Source organism: Fukomys damarensis, unplaced genomic scaffold, assembly GCF_012274545.1.
Source record: "Fukomys damarensis isolate Sample0158 unplaced genomic scaffold, DMR_v1.0_HiC HiC_scaffold_37, whole genome shotgun sequence".
In the NCBI taxonomy this organism is placed as follows: Eukaryota; Metazoa; Chordata; class Mammalia; order Rodentia; family Bathyergidae; genus Fukomys; species Fukomys damarensis.
This window is the reverse complement of record NW_022900949.1, coordinates 56,221,633-56,240,923: the sequence shown is the minus strand read 5'-3', so window position 1 is coordinate 56,240,923 and position 19,291 is coordinate 56,221,633. Positions and strand designations below refer to the sequence as shown.

The following is a 19,291-nucleotide window of genomic DNA, read 5'->3' as shown; positions in this document are numbered from 1 at the left end:
TTGCTTGTTTTGCTTTGCCTCAGTCTCAGTCCTTTGTCCCTCATCATTTAATCTGACAGCCCAACTCTAGACTGATTATTTAGTTTTTATTTTTGACAGTAGTGGGAATTGAATCCAGGACCTTCACACTGAGCTACGTCCCCAGCGCTCACTCACTCTCCCTGCTCCCATACATTTTGAGACAGAGTCTTGCTAAATTGCTCAAGTTGGGCTTAAACTTGCCATCCTCCTGTTTTAACTCCCTAGAGTGCTGGAATTATAAGCATGTGCTACTGCACTGGGTTTTTTCTGATATCTTAACTTTGACTCAGTACTTCTGTCACCAGCTAGCAAGAATTCATAACTGCACATAAGCTAGAAATCATAGGTGGGCTAGTTTCAGGCTAAAATAAAGTAAAAAACTATTACAGAAAAGATATACAGCTGGCTTCACCACAGGCAGCCCCAGGAAAAAGACAATAAAGCTGGTTACTCCACAAACAGAGCAGCCCGTACAAAGGAGACATTTCACTTTTGTGGAGTCTCAAACTAATTTCATTCATGCTTCTTTCTCCAAAAGGGTTGAGGTCTCCTGATTTGGTGGGATTTAGGTACTGTGCAGATGTGAGATCAGAAGTATAAGGTCAGCTGGTGATAACTTAGACCTATCACCGTCTTTCCTTGAACTGGTCTCCCCAGTTTGCTTGCCCATCCCACTTTCTTATCTCAAGGATTACAGTGGCTTGCTTATTTAACATCCTGAGTTGCTTTCCCCTTTCTTATTGCCAAAAGTTGCCTGCTTGTCATCTGTGACTGCTTGTTATCTATCGGGGTGCTGCTTCAAAGTCCTGCCAGTGCCCCATTCCCCATCACCTTTTTAGGATGCTTCTGAATACCCTTATTCTTCCTGGTTCTGACAACCTCAGGCAAGGAGAAACTTGCCCAAGTCTTACCTAGTCTTTGAGGTGAATGGTGACTACTTTTTTTTCCACTTTCCAGAAGTCTGGGTTGAGACACTGTAATCAATCTTTTATTTGATGTAAACTGATAATACTTAATAAGACATTAAGTACAATCAGCCCTTAGAATCCATGAAAGTTGGCTCTAATATCCTCCTTCCTCATGGATACTGAAATCTGCAGATGCTAATGGCCCTCATGTAAAATGGTCCCCCTACCTACACATGTCTTTGTCAAACCCTCTTATATACTTTAAATAATTCCTAGATTCTTATAGTGACCAATGCACTATAAATACTGTGTAAATCACCATTCTATTATTTAGGGAATAATGGCAAGAAAAAGTTTGTGTAAGTTCAGTACAGTTACCTCTTTTTTCATACATTTTTGATTCAGGGTTTGTTGGATCCTCAGATGTGGAACCCACAGATATGGAAGGCCAATTGCATGTGATTTATTCTAAAAAATACTGACAGCACAGTCATGAAAAAAAGCATGATTTCTCTTTTAAAAACAGCTGAAGGTAACACTTCTGTCAAATCCAGCCAAATTGCTATGCTTTGTGGGTTTTGATGTGCAGTAGGATAGAAAATGGCTTATTCTTTTGGGTATTAATCTCACATTTTGAAAATGTATTTAATTTAAGATATCCTCTTTGAAAGTAACCTCTTTGGGAAATTTATCTCACTGATTTGTTAATGTCATACCACTCCCACCTTTTCTATGACAATGGGAGGACACTACTGCCCTCACTTCTCAGCTTTGTAGTATGGGGGTCCTCTGTTCACGATGGTCTTTGTCACTCTACGGCCTGTCCTTCATACTTGGCCCTCATCTCTATCTCTCCTTCCTTCCCACCCTTGTCTTTCCTTTAAACTGATAAATAGCTACTAAGCCTCTTTATGAAACTTATCTGAGGATCTGAGGATGGCTAAGAGAGATAACCCTTTCCCTCACCTAGACAGACAGACATAAGTCAGTCATGAGGCAGTCGCTTACACAATTCATTATTTAATTTTATGGTGAGGATGATGAAGAAATATAAGCATTATAAAAGCTCTTATTAAACATATCTGACTTTGCAGGAAGATCAGAATGGTTTCCTCAAGAGAATAATGCATGAAGAATTAAAAGATGTGGGAAAAATTTAAAAAAAAATCAGAAGGGGTAGTTCAGTTCCCCAGAGCTAGCTAGCCATAGTGCAACATTTGAAAGTGATCAAGTGGTTACTAGAACCTAGAGAGAGGACTGAATGGACAGGACCACCTGAATAGAGTAAGTGACCTTTGATTGAAGGACAAAGTAACTACATAGGGACCCAGAAGAGATTAAACCCAGAGAATAAATATTAATGCGTCAACCTTACACATCTTCCCTACTCTGATATCTTTATAGTACCCCTTCATTCTGTTGGTCAAATCTAATTAGATACCAGAAAGCACAGTGGCACATTGATAGAGCCTCTACAGTGAGGCTTTTGGGAAACATAGTAAGGTGGAAAGGATCTGGGAAGGTATAAACTCTTTAAGTGTTTTGATATTTAATCGAAATGCAAAGGAAAGTGATTAAAGGGTCTGAATATGGACCTACATGATCAGATTTGTTTTTTTTTTTTCAGCTTTAATTGAGTTTATTGGTACATTTTAGGGATACAGTACAGTTACATTCATTGTTGGGATCTTGTACCTCTACATGACAAGTCTTGATTCTCATTTTTTCCCCTAACCTCTGCCCTCCCTTCACCCCCTCCTCCCCTCCCCATCTACAAACACTTTATTTTCATCTTTTCATTCTCTCACATTTTTTTCTTTTCCCTTTTTACTCTTCCCCTACCCATCCCACCTTCCCTACACCTTTAGCTCCTTTCTTCCCATTTCTGAATGTCAGTAATCTTATTAGAATCTTATGCATTGTTGCATATTATTCACACCAGGGAAACTATTCGGCATTTACACATGTGTGACTTATTTATTTCACTCATTCTCATTATACATTGATGAGAAAATAGTATATGTAGGGAAACCATTTCAGCATTGATAGAAATGTCTATAGATGGGGTATTAACATAATGGATGGATTTGAAACCAATTTAAAAGTTAAAAATGACAATTTAATGATGCACTGTGTATGGTGAGAAGGCAGGGATCTGTTTAAAATGACTTCTAGTGTTCTGTATAGGAATCGATACTTTCACTAAGAAATGATACACTGGAACAGAACCTGGCTTCTAGATAGTTCCTGGGCTCAGACTTAGAGCTAGTGAATTTGAGTTGCAGAAGATCTTCCTTGAAACTTGATAAGAAGCCTTGGTGTTAAATGTGGTGAAGAAACTGATAGACATCCTTCTTACGGACATCTGGAAACCAAAATTATTTCCTCTCCAGTCTTGGGGAGCTAAATGAATTTTGTGAATGCTACTTCACATCTTCTGGGGAAATTGAGACATTCAATCCAGACAAGAAAATTTTATCTGATTTTAACTTATATCATTCTAATCCCAAATTTACCACTTGTGAAGAAGCTACTGTCAACTTAGGAAAAAGAATGGTAGTTAACAATATCAGTACTCTGTGCCTGATTTGGGGTCCTATTATACTTGTTTTTATTTTACTTTTTTACAAAATATTCTCAAATACAAAATTGTCCATCTTCCTCTCTTGATCGTTGCTTTTATTTTTCTTTAGCCTTTCATAAAACCATAAAGTTTGAAATCAAATTAAAAGTCATTTATTTCTACCCCCCTTATTTGTTCTCCCAAGTACACATTTTTTATAGAATAAAACAGTATCTATTTTATGTAGTACTTAGGGAATATTTTATTTTCTCCAGGGAAAGAAGCTGGCTACCTCCCATAGTAGTTCATTCCTACTACATTCTTTGGGCAGTTTTCCAAAAAGCGGATCAGACTCTGTAATAACCACCCCTTATTTAGCTTTCTGGAGTAACACAAATTAAATCCTTTTTCTCATTTCCTTATGATCACCTCCATGTTCAAAACTATAGGTCAATATTCCTTTTTGAACTTTTTTCATACAACAAAAGCAGTGCTACAACTCTTGGCCACCTAAAACAATTCTCAGCATCTTAAGAGGCATTTTCCAAATGGGTGTTTTGAACAAGAAACTATGTTAACTGAGATATGATCAGTGTTGAACACAGAGGCATTAATATGTCTCTGGGTCACACAATATGCTTCTATTAATACAGGTCTCTTCACACCCTCCAACTCCTTCTGCCACAGATCTGCCTTCTCTTACTACTTCCTGTCACTTCACTTGGCCTAGGAAATTCTTTGTTGTTAAATTGAAACAATATATAAATTTCATTATGCAGATGATTAAATCTTCAAACTGTTTGGGACCTCCTGGAAAGCTTGGATTGACCATCTTCTGCTGGGATGTCTTTGTACTTTCTTCAGGACGACCTGAGATTGGATGTGATGTTGGAAGTGATGCTCACTTTGATATGTGCTTGTAACAAAACCATTTCCATTTTCAAGATCCAGTATGAAAACTCAATCTTTTTAAAGGAATTCTCTCTTCCCAATGAGGTCTCAGCAATTTTCTATAGTGAAATCAGATGAAAACATGTTTTCTTTGTTGAAAACAACTTATTAAAGGTTTCTCCTGACAGCTTCTAAATTGGAGCTTTTTTCAGCTCATTAGTTCTTTGAGTGAGATTGTTAATGCTAAGTGGTTGTTTGTACTGAAAGAACTAAAGAATTCCTTCGGTCATTCAGCAGTGATTCTTGGGTAAAAACACGGAAAGGAAGGTTATTTTTATTATGACCATATTATGGACAACACAATGAGGGAAAGAGGAGATAAGTAACTTAAGTATTGTCAAATAGCAAGATTTTTATAGTGACAGAGACATCTAACACACAGAATTTATTTCTGTTTATTTCTCTGTTGCCCCACTATTCCCTCTTATTTTTCCTGCATTTTATGTCCAGCACCTGGCCAGTGTGCTGGGCATATATCAGTCATGGAATTAAAAATGTACTGTATAACTTAATAAGTAAACTTCATTCTTTACTCTTCCTCTTAAACCTTTTTTATAAAAAAAAGTTACCATTTGTTTTTCTGTAATAGAGCCTAAAGTTCAAATCAAGCTAGATAATAACAAGTGCTTTCTTCCCCAAAAGAATGAAGTTGTTAAGCGAAATCATTAACTATTTTGGCCCATTGGTTGTTGCCCTTCATCTGCACATGGTTCTATCCCTAGATTCTGTCTTACTTCTGAATCCAAAGCCTAATCAGAAAAGATAGACTTTCGCAAAACTGCATGCATTTCAGTTTGATGCCTAATTAAAGCCAATCTATATGTCAAGTTGGTGGGATTAGTGAATGGGAAGTAGGAGTATAAATGAAGAACAAATTATGTCAATTGCATAGTGTTGTGTAGAGCACATTACTGGGTGATTATTGGAACTGGTCCCATATATCAGTTAGTACTTGCCTCAAGTAAATCTGCCTTTAGTGTGCTCAGTTAGTATTATGTCAGGAATGTTCGAGAATAGCAAAGTTTAGCAAACCCAAGTACCTTCTTTAACGGATATTTGTGTTGCTAGGGTAGTGGACAATAGGAGTAGTGTCTCAACACTCAGGATATGTAAGGGCATAATTATTTTAAAAGAGTAAATGTATTCACTTGGCACAGTGTTACATGACTTTAATTCTAGCACTCTTGGAGGCTGAGGGAGAAGATCACCAATTTGAGTCCAGCATGGGCAACTTAGTAACTTAATGAGAATTTTCTCAAAATAAATTTAAAGGAAAAAAGGGCTAAGGACATATCTCAGTGCAAAGACCTTGGGTATAATCCCCAGTAAAACACACACACACACACACACACACACACACACACACAAACACACACACAAGGAAATGTATTGTGCTACTGTTTTCTACTACATTTGGTAGTTTTCTTCAATATTTGATTAATGGGTAAACTCTGTTGTTAGAACAGAAACCTAACAAGAGTCTGTTTGCTTTGAAATGTGAATTGAGATATTATAAAAAGAAGTGCACTTTATAATCTCAAAGGAATTTCAAGTAACAAGTTGAATTGATGCATCAAAAGCAAAACTGATCATTTGAAGCCCTCCATTCTAGATGTAAAACATTTCAAAAATATATTGATATGGTTGAAAATGAAAAATCGGGGCAAGGAATTGATATTTGATTTTTATCATTCATAAGATAAATTGTTCATTCTATCTTGTCACTAATAAAAACAATATATTTTAAGGCCATCAGTCATAAAGTAAATAGTGTAACATCTTAATTTCAACTGAATATGTTTAAAAATCTATATTTTTTATGACCTTGCTACTTTCTGGAAAATTGATCTGTTTGGGGAAAATCCACACAACTGCATTTTCTTACTATTTACATTCTGTTGCAACTAGCACTTGGTTTCAGGATTCCAAATGGTACAGCTGGAGAACATAAATATGCCTTAGGAAATATTAAAAGAGATGAAAGTTTTCTATGAGTGATATATTAGGCAAATTATATTCAAATCACAGGTTTTAGTCCCCACCCTGAAACCTCAGGCAGCTGGGAGCCTCTGGAAATTGCCAGTTCAGGTGAACTGTCTTTAAGAAAAAACTAGAATTCCGATTCTGGTTCTGCTACCCACCAGGTCCAGTGTGATTTGACCGAGCCACTAATCTGGCTGCATCTTGATTTCTATATTTTAGAAAAAGAGATTCTGGATTGAATAATTCCTAAGTTGTTGGTTTTTACCCATCCATCTGGTCTAAACAACTGACTCCAAATAGTATGTTGATTTCATAATCTATGGAAAAATGTCAGAGCACATGGTTTGTGTGTGGATAAGTCTCTAAGAGCTTTGCGGAAGTTACATCATCTATGAAAGGAGAATGTTGGATATTGATTTTATTTACTTCTCAGGAAAGGTAAGAGTATGATAATAGCCATGCATGTGGTTTTTGTTTGTTTGTTTGTTTGTTTTTGCACCAGGAATGGAACTCAGGCTCTTGCGCTTGTGAGGCAGGTGACAGAACCACTGAGCCCAATCCCCAGCCCCTCATGCATGTGTTTTTAAAGGTGAAAAATCATCACCAAGGGGCCTGTGTACATTTACAGGATAGGGGAATTTTTGTCATCCTGCTTTTGCCTAGGTGAGTTTCATACTTTCAAATTTTGTTTTTGAGAAATTCTGTACTTGCTATTATTCATCAAAAATATATGTACATATGGGTGCATGTAAACATATGATATATGTATGTATCATACATATAAAACACATGCATGCATGTACATATCTGTACTGCAAATTGGAGTTTCCAAGTTTATATAATTCAGCCCAAAGCAAAAAAAAACTATTAATTTGTTTTATTAATCAGCATATTTTCCTTTGACAGATGTAAATTTTCTGGAAGGGTTTTTTTTTTTTTTTAATTTGTAAAGTGAAAATCTTGAGTATTGCCTTTGCCACTTTTAAAAAACTCATTAGGACTTTGTGGTGACCAACATCGAATGTGATGAAAGCAAAGCACCTGTCCATCTCTCTCCCTGTCAGAAAAGGGTGGGTGTCAGCACAAAAAATCTCCATGGAGCAGCAGATCAAAGGGACAATGGATGTCTGTTAAGTTATACTTTTAGATGGTGACATTTTTTTCTTTCTGTGTCTTTCACTCCCTTTCTATGAGGAGCTCCAAATTAAAGTAGCAGCAAGAGCGACTTGAATCCTCACATGTGATTCAGTAATAATACTATTCAATAATTTTCTGTCATCCAAATATCAGCAGGGAGACTAAGTCACCAAACAGTGGGTATTGAGTGCTTATGTGTATGTGGACCTCCTTTAATTACATTTCAGGCAAGTTCCATTTGTGAATTCAAAGTGCTGCCCTTTACGGAGATTCCCACTGGGGTGTACACGTGGCAAAGCTATTTTGCTTGGCTAACTGCATACTGGTTTAGAGTCTCCTACTCAGAGAATGGCTTGGGACCAGGAGCAGTGACACCAGCTGGACTTTATCAGAAATGAAGAATCTTTCCTCCTAATGGCCCCCCAATTCTTTGGCATGGACATTAGAATAAAGGAAGTAGTGATTTAGAATGCTTACTTTGTATCCCAGCTGCATGTTAAAACAGTGGAGGAATTTTTAAAAATATTGATGGAGGTTCTGCCTTACTCCATCTGAGGTGGAAGTTGGACATGACAATTTTCATAGGTCCTCTGTGTTTAATGTGCAACAAAATTTGGAAACCAGTGAATTTGAGTTTAAACAATACACAGTGGAAAAATTTCATTGAATTGAATTACCTTATATTTGCTGACCTCACCTTGAGCACTTGTTTGGACAACTACATCACCTTTAACTATAGGAACACTCTGTTCCTTCTCCTTCCACAGCTCATGTCTGATCCTATCTGCCCTTCAATGCCTTCTTCCCTCAAACATGATTCCCTTTTCCTTCTTTGAACCCTTTATCCTTTTAGCTTTAGCTTTTTTAGTGAACTTGTCACTTTCCCTTAGTAGTTCAGTTATTTACATGTGCCACTCACCCATTCTTCTAAGCCAGTGATGGCTAACCTTTTAGAGACCAAGTGTTCACACTGAAACCCCAAAACCCACTTATTTATTGCTAAGTGCCAAAATGCAAATAACCTGAATACTGAAGTTTTAACTTAGCAAAAGCAACTCATACATTGGTTCTTGTACTGACCAAGAGGGCTCTGCATGCCCACTGCAGCATGCATGCCACAGGTTCACCACCACTTTCCTAAACTGTGACTGCTACAGGATTTAAGCCACATCTTAATTTCTTAGCATGTAGTGAGGCTAAGTAATGTGACCTAGAATGGATATGGGAGCAAAGAGGACAGAAGACAGAACAGCCTAAATGTGTCTCTTTTCAAAGGGCATGTAAGATGGACACACAAAGACTGCATGAGTAGAACTTAGGATCTAAATAAAATAAAGGAGAGAGCTTTGTAAATTGGGTTAGAGCATGGAACCTGTGGATACAAGTTGAAGGAGGGATACAGGTGAAACAGCAGTGGTTACATCCAGTGAACATTACATGTGATCTTTGAAAAAAGAAGAAGGTAAATGTTTAGGAGTTAGAGAGGCAAGGCACTGAGATCACTCAGGGCATTATGGATCCACACATCGCTGTATGCTGCTACAGGCTAACCATCTGTGCTAGGTTGCTATTTGGGGCTTGAGGTGCCCATAGCGAGTGTGGGTGGACCCAATACTGCCTTCACTCCTCCTTTTTGTCATCGTTCCTAAGTGTACTTCAGGTCAGAGAGAGGCCAAGTGTGCTATGTGCAGGATGCAAGGTCTGGAAAAGATCCTATTTCATAGTTGAACAGGCCAGGATGCTCCCAGATACTGGATATGATAATGGTGTAATCAGGATGTCTTATCAGGTTCTCACCTGTGTATAGTTCATCATTTTTCCTCTGCATTGAGTTTATTGGTACATTTTAAGTGTACAGTATAGTTACATTTATCATTGGGATCTTGTACCATTACATGACAGGTCTTGGTTCTCATTTTTCCCCTTGTCCCTGCCCTCCTTTCATCCCCTCCTCCTCTCCCCATTTACAAACACTTTTTTCCATTTTTTCATTTTCTCATATTTTCTTCTTTTCCCTTATTTCTTTTCCCCTACCCTTCCCACTTTCCCTACACCTTTAGCCCTTTTGTTCCTATTTCACATTGTCAGTTATCTCATTAGGATCTTATGTACTATTATAGTTTTCCATACCAGAGAAACTATTCGGTATTTACACATGTGTGACTTATTTATTTCAATTAGGTGTATATCCTCAATATGTATCCATTTTCCTATAAATGAATCTAATTTCTCATTGTTTATGGCTAAGTAGTATTCCATTTTATAGAGAAACCGCATCTTCCTTATCCAGTCTCCAACTGATTGGTAAATGGGCTGTTTCCAAGTTTTAGCTATTACACACTGTTCCGCTATAAACATAGGTGTGCATATATCACTCTGATATGATTCTTTAAATTCTTTTTGAAAGATACCCAGGAGAGGGATAGCTGGGTGAAATGGGACCTCTAGTCCCAACTCTTTGAGATATCTCCATATTGATTTCCACAGTGGTTGCACCAGTCTGCACTCCCACCAACAATGGAGAAGGGTTCCTTTCTCCCCACAACCCCGCCAACATTTGTTATTGTGTTATTTCTTGATAGCAGCCATTCTTTGTGGAATGAGGTGAAATCTCAGTGTTGTTTTCATCTGCATCTCTTGAATGACCAGTAATGTGGAACATTTTTTCATATATTTGCTACTTTTACTTCTTTGTCCGAGAAATGTCTGTTCATTTCAGATGCCCATTTTTGAATTGGGTCTTTACATTGTGGGGGCTGACTTTTTTGAGTTCTTAATTTATTCTAGGTAATAGTCCTTTGTCTGAGGAGCAGCTGGTAAAAATTTTTTCCCACATTTTATGTTGTCTTTTAGTTCTGTTGATGGTTTCTTTTGCAGTGCAGAAGCTTTTTTTTTTTCAGCTTTAATTGAGTTTATTGGTACATTTTAGGGATACAGTACAGTTACATTCATTGTTGGGATCTTGTACCTCTACATGACAGGTCTTGGTTCTCATTTTTTCCCCTTGTCCCTGCCCTCCCTTCACCCCCTCCTCCCCTCTCCATCTACAGACACTTTATTTCCATCTTTTCATTATCTAACATTTTTCGCCTTATTACCCTTCCCCTACCCATCCCACCTTCCCTACACCTTTAGCTCCTTTCTTCCCATTTCTCAATGTCAGTAATCTTGTTAGGATCTTCTGTATTATTGCAGATTTTTCACACCAGAGAAACTATTCGGTATTTACACGCTTTTTAATAAGATGAGATCCCAGTTGTTGATTCTTTCTGCTAGTTCCTATGCTACTAAGGATTTGTTCATAAAGTCTTTTCCTATTCCAATGCAAAAAATTGGAATAGATAGTCTATATCTCAACTTAATAAAGGCTATCTATGAAAAACCAACAGCCAACATTGTATTATATGGCCAAAAACTGAAAACCTTCACGTTAAAATCAGGAATAAGACAAGGATACCCACTATCACCACTCCTCTTCAATATAGTTCTGGAAATATTAGCCACAGCAATTAGACAAGAGAAAGAAATTAAAGCAATAAAGATAGTAAAGGAAGGAGTCATTATTTACTGATGATATGATACTCTACATTGAAGACCCAAAAAATTCCACCAAAAGACTTCTAGACTTAATTGACACTTTTAGCAGAGTAGCTGGATACAAGGTCAACACCCAAAAATCAATAGCCTTCTTGTACACAATAACACACTCACTGAGAGAGAAATTAGGGAAAGAATTCCTTTCACAATAGCATCCAAAATAATGATGTATCTAGGAATCAATCTAACAAAGAAGCAAAAGATCTCTACACTGAAAACTACAGCACTCTGAAAAAAGAAATCAAAGAGGTTATAAGAAAATGGAAAGATATCCCCTGCTTCTAGGTAGGAAGAATCAACATAGTGAAAATGGCCATACTACCAAAACTGCTATACAGCTTCAATGCAATGCCTATTGAAATTTCAACACTATATGTCACAGTACTAGAAAAAATAATCCAAAAATTCATTTGGAACCAGAAGAGACCTATAATACCAAAAGCCATCCTAGGCAACAGAGACATGGCATTGAGTATAACAATTACCAATTTGAAACTATAGTACAAAGCCACTGTGATAAAAACACCATGGTACTGACAAAGAAACAGACCTGAGGATCAGTGGAACAGACTGTAAGATACAAAAACAACTCCTGATGTACTCAGCTACCTCATCTTTGACAAAGGAGCCAACCATCCTCACTGAGGCAAGATAATTTCTTTAATAAATGGTGTTGGAAAAACTGGATTTCAACCTGCCAATGATTAAAACTAGACCCTTATCTTTCACCATGCACTAAACTAAAATCCAAGTGAATTAAAGATCTAAATATTAAAAAAGAAACACTAAACTTTCTGTAAGATAAGTTAGGCAGAACTCTTGTGTAGTTCATCTTTGAGTAGATCTCTACCTCTATACATTTCAACATCACAGTTTATGCCCATTTCACATTCATGCATGGGATTTATATATTTTTTCCAAGAACCTTGAAGCACTTCACAAAAGGGAGCCTTGATCCCCTAAAGGCAACTATGTGGGTTGCTGGAGCAGCAAAAGCTGGCTCAAAGATATAGAGGTGAATGAGCCCACAGAGGAGGCCCAGGAAGTTGAAAGTTTCAGGCAACTAGGCAGCAGTAGTGTGAGAAACAGACTCACTTTATTTCCTTCTAAGTGCCTTGATATTCAGAACACTGGGATTTCATCCAGGAATAAGCAACAGTGTATTTCATCACACCTCTTGTCTACAGTCTTCTGCTTTCTTGAAATACATGGTGGACTCCTGTGGGACCTTGGGAATCCTGGATTGAAGAGAAATCATGGAAAGCATGGTACTCTCCAACACTCCTACAGCCAAGCTGAACACTAGATGAAATGTCCTAAGTCACTCCTAATCCTTGAAGAGCTGATCTAATTATGATATTATGTCTAAACATTCCATGAGGAACACACATAGTAATGGGCTTTTAAAATCTAGGACATCAAGGCAAAGCTACTTTAAAATTTCTACTTAGTGTAAATGTGTTTCAATCTCATTTCTGTCACCTGTTGCAGTTTCTCCATTTATGAAGTAAGAATCATGATAGCTGCCCAACTGCTGTGTGTGAGGAAAGATTTTAAAATACATAAAACTCATGTAATCTCAGCTACTAAGGAGGTTAAGGCAAGAGGATTACAAATTTGAGGCCAGCCCAGGCAAATTAGATTGTGCTTGGCACAAAGTACTCCATAAATATTTGCTACCTCTCACTTCTTCCCCTTATACTTTGGTTCCCACCACAGTCTTCTTAATTTTCAATATCAATTATATAGGAGGCATGAGGTGGAAAGGAGTAAGAAGAAAGTAGAGACCAAGCACAGTGAGACAATAGGTTATCATTGTTTGTGTGATGGCAAAAATAGGGGTTGTCAAATGTCCTAGCACAGAATTTCCAACCTCAACACCTTCATTTATCCCATGACAATGACCTGTCCCCCATTCTTATCCATCTTCATATTATTCCCATCCCTCTAACCAGCCTCCTCTTTAAAATAGAAACACACAGACACACACAGAGACACAGACACACACACACACACACACACACACACACACAAATGCAAACTTCCTCCTTTGCAGCCTGTATCCTTCCTCTAGTTTCAGAAAACAGAAGATTAAGTGCAGACAACCTGAAGTCTTCCTGGGCTCTTATTTAAGATATTTGATATAGGAACTGTTTGGACTCTTTTCTTTTTAAATGCCTATATGCCATCCAATTGACTACTTCATCCTATTCTTCTCCACAACCTTCAGAAAACCTTAGGAACAAAGTCTTGAATCCCATGCGAAAAGGAGGATCATTCAGCATGGTAAAGAACTGAGTACCCACTTCATCTGCAACAGAACTCCAGAAGTCCCCCTGGACTCCTTAGTGTAGAAAAATCCATACTAGGCTCTCAAATGCAGTCTGTAAGTGAAGCTCAGTTAGGCCCGGCCTTTCCTCCTCATCACTGTAGTGTGGCAGACAATGATAATACCCTGGACTACTTGGAGAATTTCACTTGTTTGTTCATGGGGTTCTCTACTATTTCAAAAAGAAACAACCTTCAGTAGGAAAGGTTTTGTAGTGCAGAAATAAAATCAGAATCTGTGACATTCCACATATAGATGGAACTCTGTGGGCAGTCTTCTTACTTTACAACATTCGTGTTCAACAAATATGCCACCTGCCTCTCAAAGCTTTTTCTGAGTCCTCAAGTAAAAGAGAGCTGCTTCTCTGTGAACTTGATCTGCTCCCTCAGAGGACACAGATCTTTCTTTCTGCTTATGTTGGGGACTTCTTTCTCCTGAGTGTGGAAACTATGTGTCAGAGTCACTTTTGCATTTCTTATAAGATTTAGCAACAATTTTTATGATAGTGGATGCTTAATATTTATACATGGGATGTGAGAAACAGTGACAAAAAGAGAGGACCATCCCTTTGATACCTGTGGCGCCATTTGGTCCTATAGAGCCTTTAAATGCCCTATAATTCCATCATGCAAAGACAGACTTTCATTTTATACATTTAATCTTGATACAAGGGAATTATCTTTTTGCTAATGTTTGCTTGCGAAATACCACTGGGTGTGTGTGTCTTTACAGGTTCTCCTTCATCCTTTGTGACCAGCTCAAATCTTACCCTAATCCTTCTTTTCTATTTGGAATAAGAATAGAGTTCCCTTATAGTCAAACTTCTCAGAAGAGTTGTTGTTTGTCTCAATTTCCTCATTTTCTATGGACTCTTCAACACATTATAATCTCACTTTAGCACTCACCCCTTTCGTGGTCCTAATTAAAATGCCTCTCTTGGCAAAATTCAACCTTATTTAGTCTGCCTATTTTTTTAAAAAAAAAACTTTTTTCCTTTAACTTCTATGACATTCTGCTGGATTTCCACTTATATCTCAGTTGACTGATTCTTGACATCCTCTGTGGACTTAGCCACCACTACCTTCCCTTTAAATGCCAGAACCTCACTCATGTGCAGTTTTGTGCTGTGTGCTTTTCCTGGATCTGACTGATGCCCAAGACTACAATAACACACTATAAAGTGTTTGCTCTCCAATCTGTTTCTTAAGAAACACTTCACTGAGATCCATATCTGGATACCCGATGATCCCAAACTCAATACTTTAAAAATTAAACGTGATTATTTTTGTAAAATAAAGCCCACTTCATTATTCCCTAGTACATAGAAGTGTGTGTGTTTGCATTCTGTACTTCTCCCTATAATTTAACCAAGATATGAATAAAATAATAAATCATAACTGACCTATTAAATGTTAGACTATTCCAATAAAATGTTAAGTTCCTTGAGTTAGGAATTATATCTACTTGTAATTAATTGTTGAATGAAGGAGTTAATGGGCAAGTGAGTGAATGACTGAAAGGATGAATTTGGTGAGAAGACCGTCTTAATCCCACTGAGTTCAGTACTGAGAATTTATAAGTTCTCCAGAGGGGAAATTATTCTTGAATGTATGATTTAAAAAAGAAAAGAAATCATGTGACTAAGACTATCTATAAAATGTGAACAAAGGAATAGGGACAGATACTATCCAAAGGAAGACATTTGGACATAGAGCTCAGAAATCTATATTCACATTATAACTTTCATACTGGTTCCGGTGCCTGTATGTCCTGGGGTTTCCTACTGAATCCAGTTCTGTACTGGGGCCTGTTTCCTGTGCTTGCACAGTCAGGGATGCGGCTCTTCTGACAGTTAACAGGAGTGCTCCACACATCTTTATCTCCACGCTGACATCAATTTCCCTTTCATATCCTAAACAAATTTAAAAAGCCTAACTTTTTCTAGTTTGATATAATCATAACTTGGTAAAGGCCATTTTAAGAAGAAAGGGAGAAGGAAGAGGAGAAAGAAGGAAGAAGCAGAGGAGGAGAGGAGGAAAAAGATTCTTTTCTAAAAATACTGAGATTAAGAGGGCATGTTTTAAAATCATCCAAGCAATTGAACTTTCTGGAACCTTTTGTTTTGAAGGTTTCTTTCTTTTTTTCCAGTATGCCTTTAGGTTGGAGATTTAATAGTGTGAAATAAGCTCATTTAATTTAAAATCAGTCCATATATTACAAACACTCAGTGAAATGAATGTAGTCAGCATTATATTGAGCATTTCCCAAATTCCCTTTTGCCCACTGCCTTCTATTAAAGCAGTGATATGACTTGTCCTGTAATGCTCTGCTCTTTGAGGACAGATGATGGATTTCTGTCTTTGTATCGTCCATTGCACCAGCACTTTGCTTTTCAAAGTATAGCACTAAAGTGACCATTGCCATAGTGAGATAACACTAAGTTGGAATCAATGTTATCAGAATTTTTGCATTTTAGGAGTCCTTTGCCACTCCAGCCTACCCCTGTAACCCAGGCTATCACTAACCTCAGACTGCCCTTGGAAAACTCAGGTTTGCCATCTTCAAGGGAAACACTGCAAATACTGGACTTCACTGGATTCCCTTTCCACATCAGACTACATCTGTCTTGTATCTTAAGCCATGTGAAATGTTTTCTTCAAGTGCTGATAGAGTGTATCACACTGGGAAAATATGGTGCCTGCTAATGGGTTCACCTCCCAGTTTATGAATTTAAAACTAGTTGTTTTTATTAATAATAATGTAACAATAGTGACAATAGCTACCATTTATAAAAATGCCCAGCACATAATGGATGGCACAGTAATTATAGGCTTATTATAATTAGCATTGCCAATAACCCCTGGTAGATCAGTAATAATAACAGTGACCAAAATGAGCTCATATTAGACTGAAGTGTTTTGTTTACTTCTGTTTTATGGTTTTGTCTTTTGGTATTGTCTCAAAGAAGCAGCTAGGTAGGTAGTAACTCTAGGTCCAGGAGTTGATATAGAGTTAATAAGTAAATGTATTTTTTATTTTAAAAAAGCATATTGTACATGTGCTTGTGTGTGTGTGTGTGTGTCCACTCACACACATATGTTTCTCCTAATTTCAAAAACAATTCAAAAGCATTATAGACTTTGTGGTTAGTATGAGACTTTGGTGTCCATCTGCCTCGATTAAAATCTAGGCTTGTCACAAGCTAACTCTGTGGCTACAGGATAGGTAAATTACTTAACCTCTCTGATGCCTAATTTCCTCATTTGTAAAGAGGTATAATTATAGCACCTAATTCAGAGGATTATGAGGACTAAATAATACAATGAGTATCTATTGTCTCCATAATAGCACTCAGTAATGTGCTGAACACTGTTGTTTGTTTTTTATTATGGCTATTATTTTACAAGAATTGAAAAAATGAAGCAAAGCTAAAAAGAAAAAAATCACATTCAATTGCATTTATATTACAGCTATTAACATTAATAATGGATTATATTCTCTAGTTTTTTCTAATTAATTCAATGCTTAAGTATATGTAATTTTAGATGATTTGTATTTATTATTTAACTTTTAAATAATTTAATTTTTGTGTCCCATATATATTCTTGCATATAGTTTTAAGTAGTTTTGCATATTATTCCACCATATGTATGTGCTATAATTTACTTTTAATGTTTTACTTGTAGTAAATATTTGTTATCTAAAATAATGTGAATATATACCTTTTGGTTCACATTTGATTAGTCTATTGATATAAATCTATAGGGAACTATTTAAGAATAGAATATTCAAAAATATGTACTTTAAGGTAAATTGTCAAATTGGCTTCCATGAGGACTTTAATTTCATTTAAAGCCACAGTACATAAAGCTTCTGGTTTCATTTTAATCTTGCCAAGCCTGAATAACATATGTATTTATATATAATGAAGTTTAATGGTTTAACACAATATAAAACAAATATATTTCAATTCTGAACCTTAGATTCCTAACCTATAAAATTAACCAAGAGATGTAAAACTCAGGAATACAGTCATAAATTTTAAAGTTTACATTGATGCCACAGCCTGTTGATGCTCACTGTTTGAACTGTAGTTCAGATGAAAAAGGACCATGGTAAAGTTGAGCTAATGCCAGAAGAGCTGATGGGGTAAATAAGGAGGTACAGTTCTCTGGCAGTATTGTTCAGAATGCCCTTATGTTCATCAGACATGCTAACAGATGTAAGTTAAATTTCTAATTATTTTTGTTACTGTCCACCATGTTAAACTGCATACTCGATAAAAACAAGAATCTTCATTTTATTGACTAATACATCTTTAGCACTTAGCAGAGGGCCTGAAACACAGGAAGGGTTCAGTGATAAATGTGTATTGAATAAGCAAACACATTTTTTTGACTGGATAAGCTTGGATGAGTTAACAAGACTGATGCCTCTTGAACTCAACTCCTCATAGCCATTTTTATGTCCGGATGGCAGACTTTTGCAAATTTTCAATAACTGCAGCCTGATTGATTCAGCCTCCTGAGCTAGAATCCACATTCTGTAAACCTGTGGTGGACTACTAACTCATTGTAAATCAGTTTAAGAGCTCACCTTTGATGATAGTGTTATTTGAAAGTTCTTAAAGATATTACTTTGCTGCCCCTTTGAACTACCTAGAACAACAACCTCCTGGGTGGTTGAGATTAAGTTATATAACATGCCGTTTAAAATATAAAACCATTTTTTTCTAGGAAATACAATATGGAGGTTAAAAGTCCAGGCTCTAGAGCCAGACCTTCTCAATTCAGGTTTGGGTTTACAAGTTACTACATCACTCAATCACATATGTTTTACTTAGTTTCACTGTGTTCTGTTTTTTCATGCAAGAAATGTAGGTAATAATACATCTCTTATAGGATCAATGTGTACATTAAGTGAATTAAAACATGAGAAGAAGTAGAAATTGTAACTAAATGTTACTTGCCATTCTGGTCATTATTAGCAGCAATCATTACTTCATTGAGAATTTACTATGTACTGGACATCAAATATATATTATTTATTTTTAGAAAATCTTTGGGTCATTCATTTAACCCTACCTCATGAATGAATACATGGGAGATTTAACAAATTGTAGTAATACCCTAAAATCATAGAACTAATATGTAGTAGAGTCTTATTTAAATATAGATGGTCTGATATAGTCTCTTATGAAGATATTTCCCCTGAGCAGAATTTGATGTTTCTGCTTTCTTGTCGAAATGTAATTTCCAATATCTGATCTTTAGCCTTTTTAGCCATGCCCACAACCACAGAACAATTTTTAAAGCATGTGAGCATTTAAGCACCCATATGTTGGTTTGATTGCCTGTAGTTTCTAAGGTCTCTTACAGATGTGGTTCACATTACCAGTCTTTGTGTGCTCTCTATTAGGGTTGTAGCCAAATCAGCCAATTAAAAAATTAAACACAATTTCAAAACTATAGGTTGGCAACATATGACACAAAAATGCGATTTGCATTCATGTGAGGATAATAAGGTTAGAAAACCTTTAAAAAATACTCATTAAAAGAAATTTTTCCTTGCAAAATCAACATGTATAACCCTTCAGTATTTATTTTTAGTGCTAGTTGAAGTTGGAATGCTCTAACCTAATGGTGCCTCTCCAGCTGGAGTGCAAGTGTCTGACACCAGGAGTAAGGGAGGCTCCTCTATTTTGAAGTGACTGGGTGTCTGTGCCCTGGGAGCCAGTATCTTTCTCACTAAAGTGTCAGACTTGAAATTTGAACCCCTTTCTTACAGCAGAAAAAAAAAAAG

At 36.7% G+C, this 19,291-nt stretch overlaps 1 protein-coding gene across 10 annotated transcripts in view; it reads left to right on the top strand.

Moving 5' to 3' along the window:
- The window catches only part of Slc9a9 (solute carrier family 9 member A9), a 671,333-nt gene that overhangs the window by 234,759 nt on the left and 417,283 nt on the right, over window positions 1–19,291 (top strand). The gene's annotated exons all lie outside the window — the stretch shown is intronic.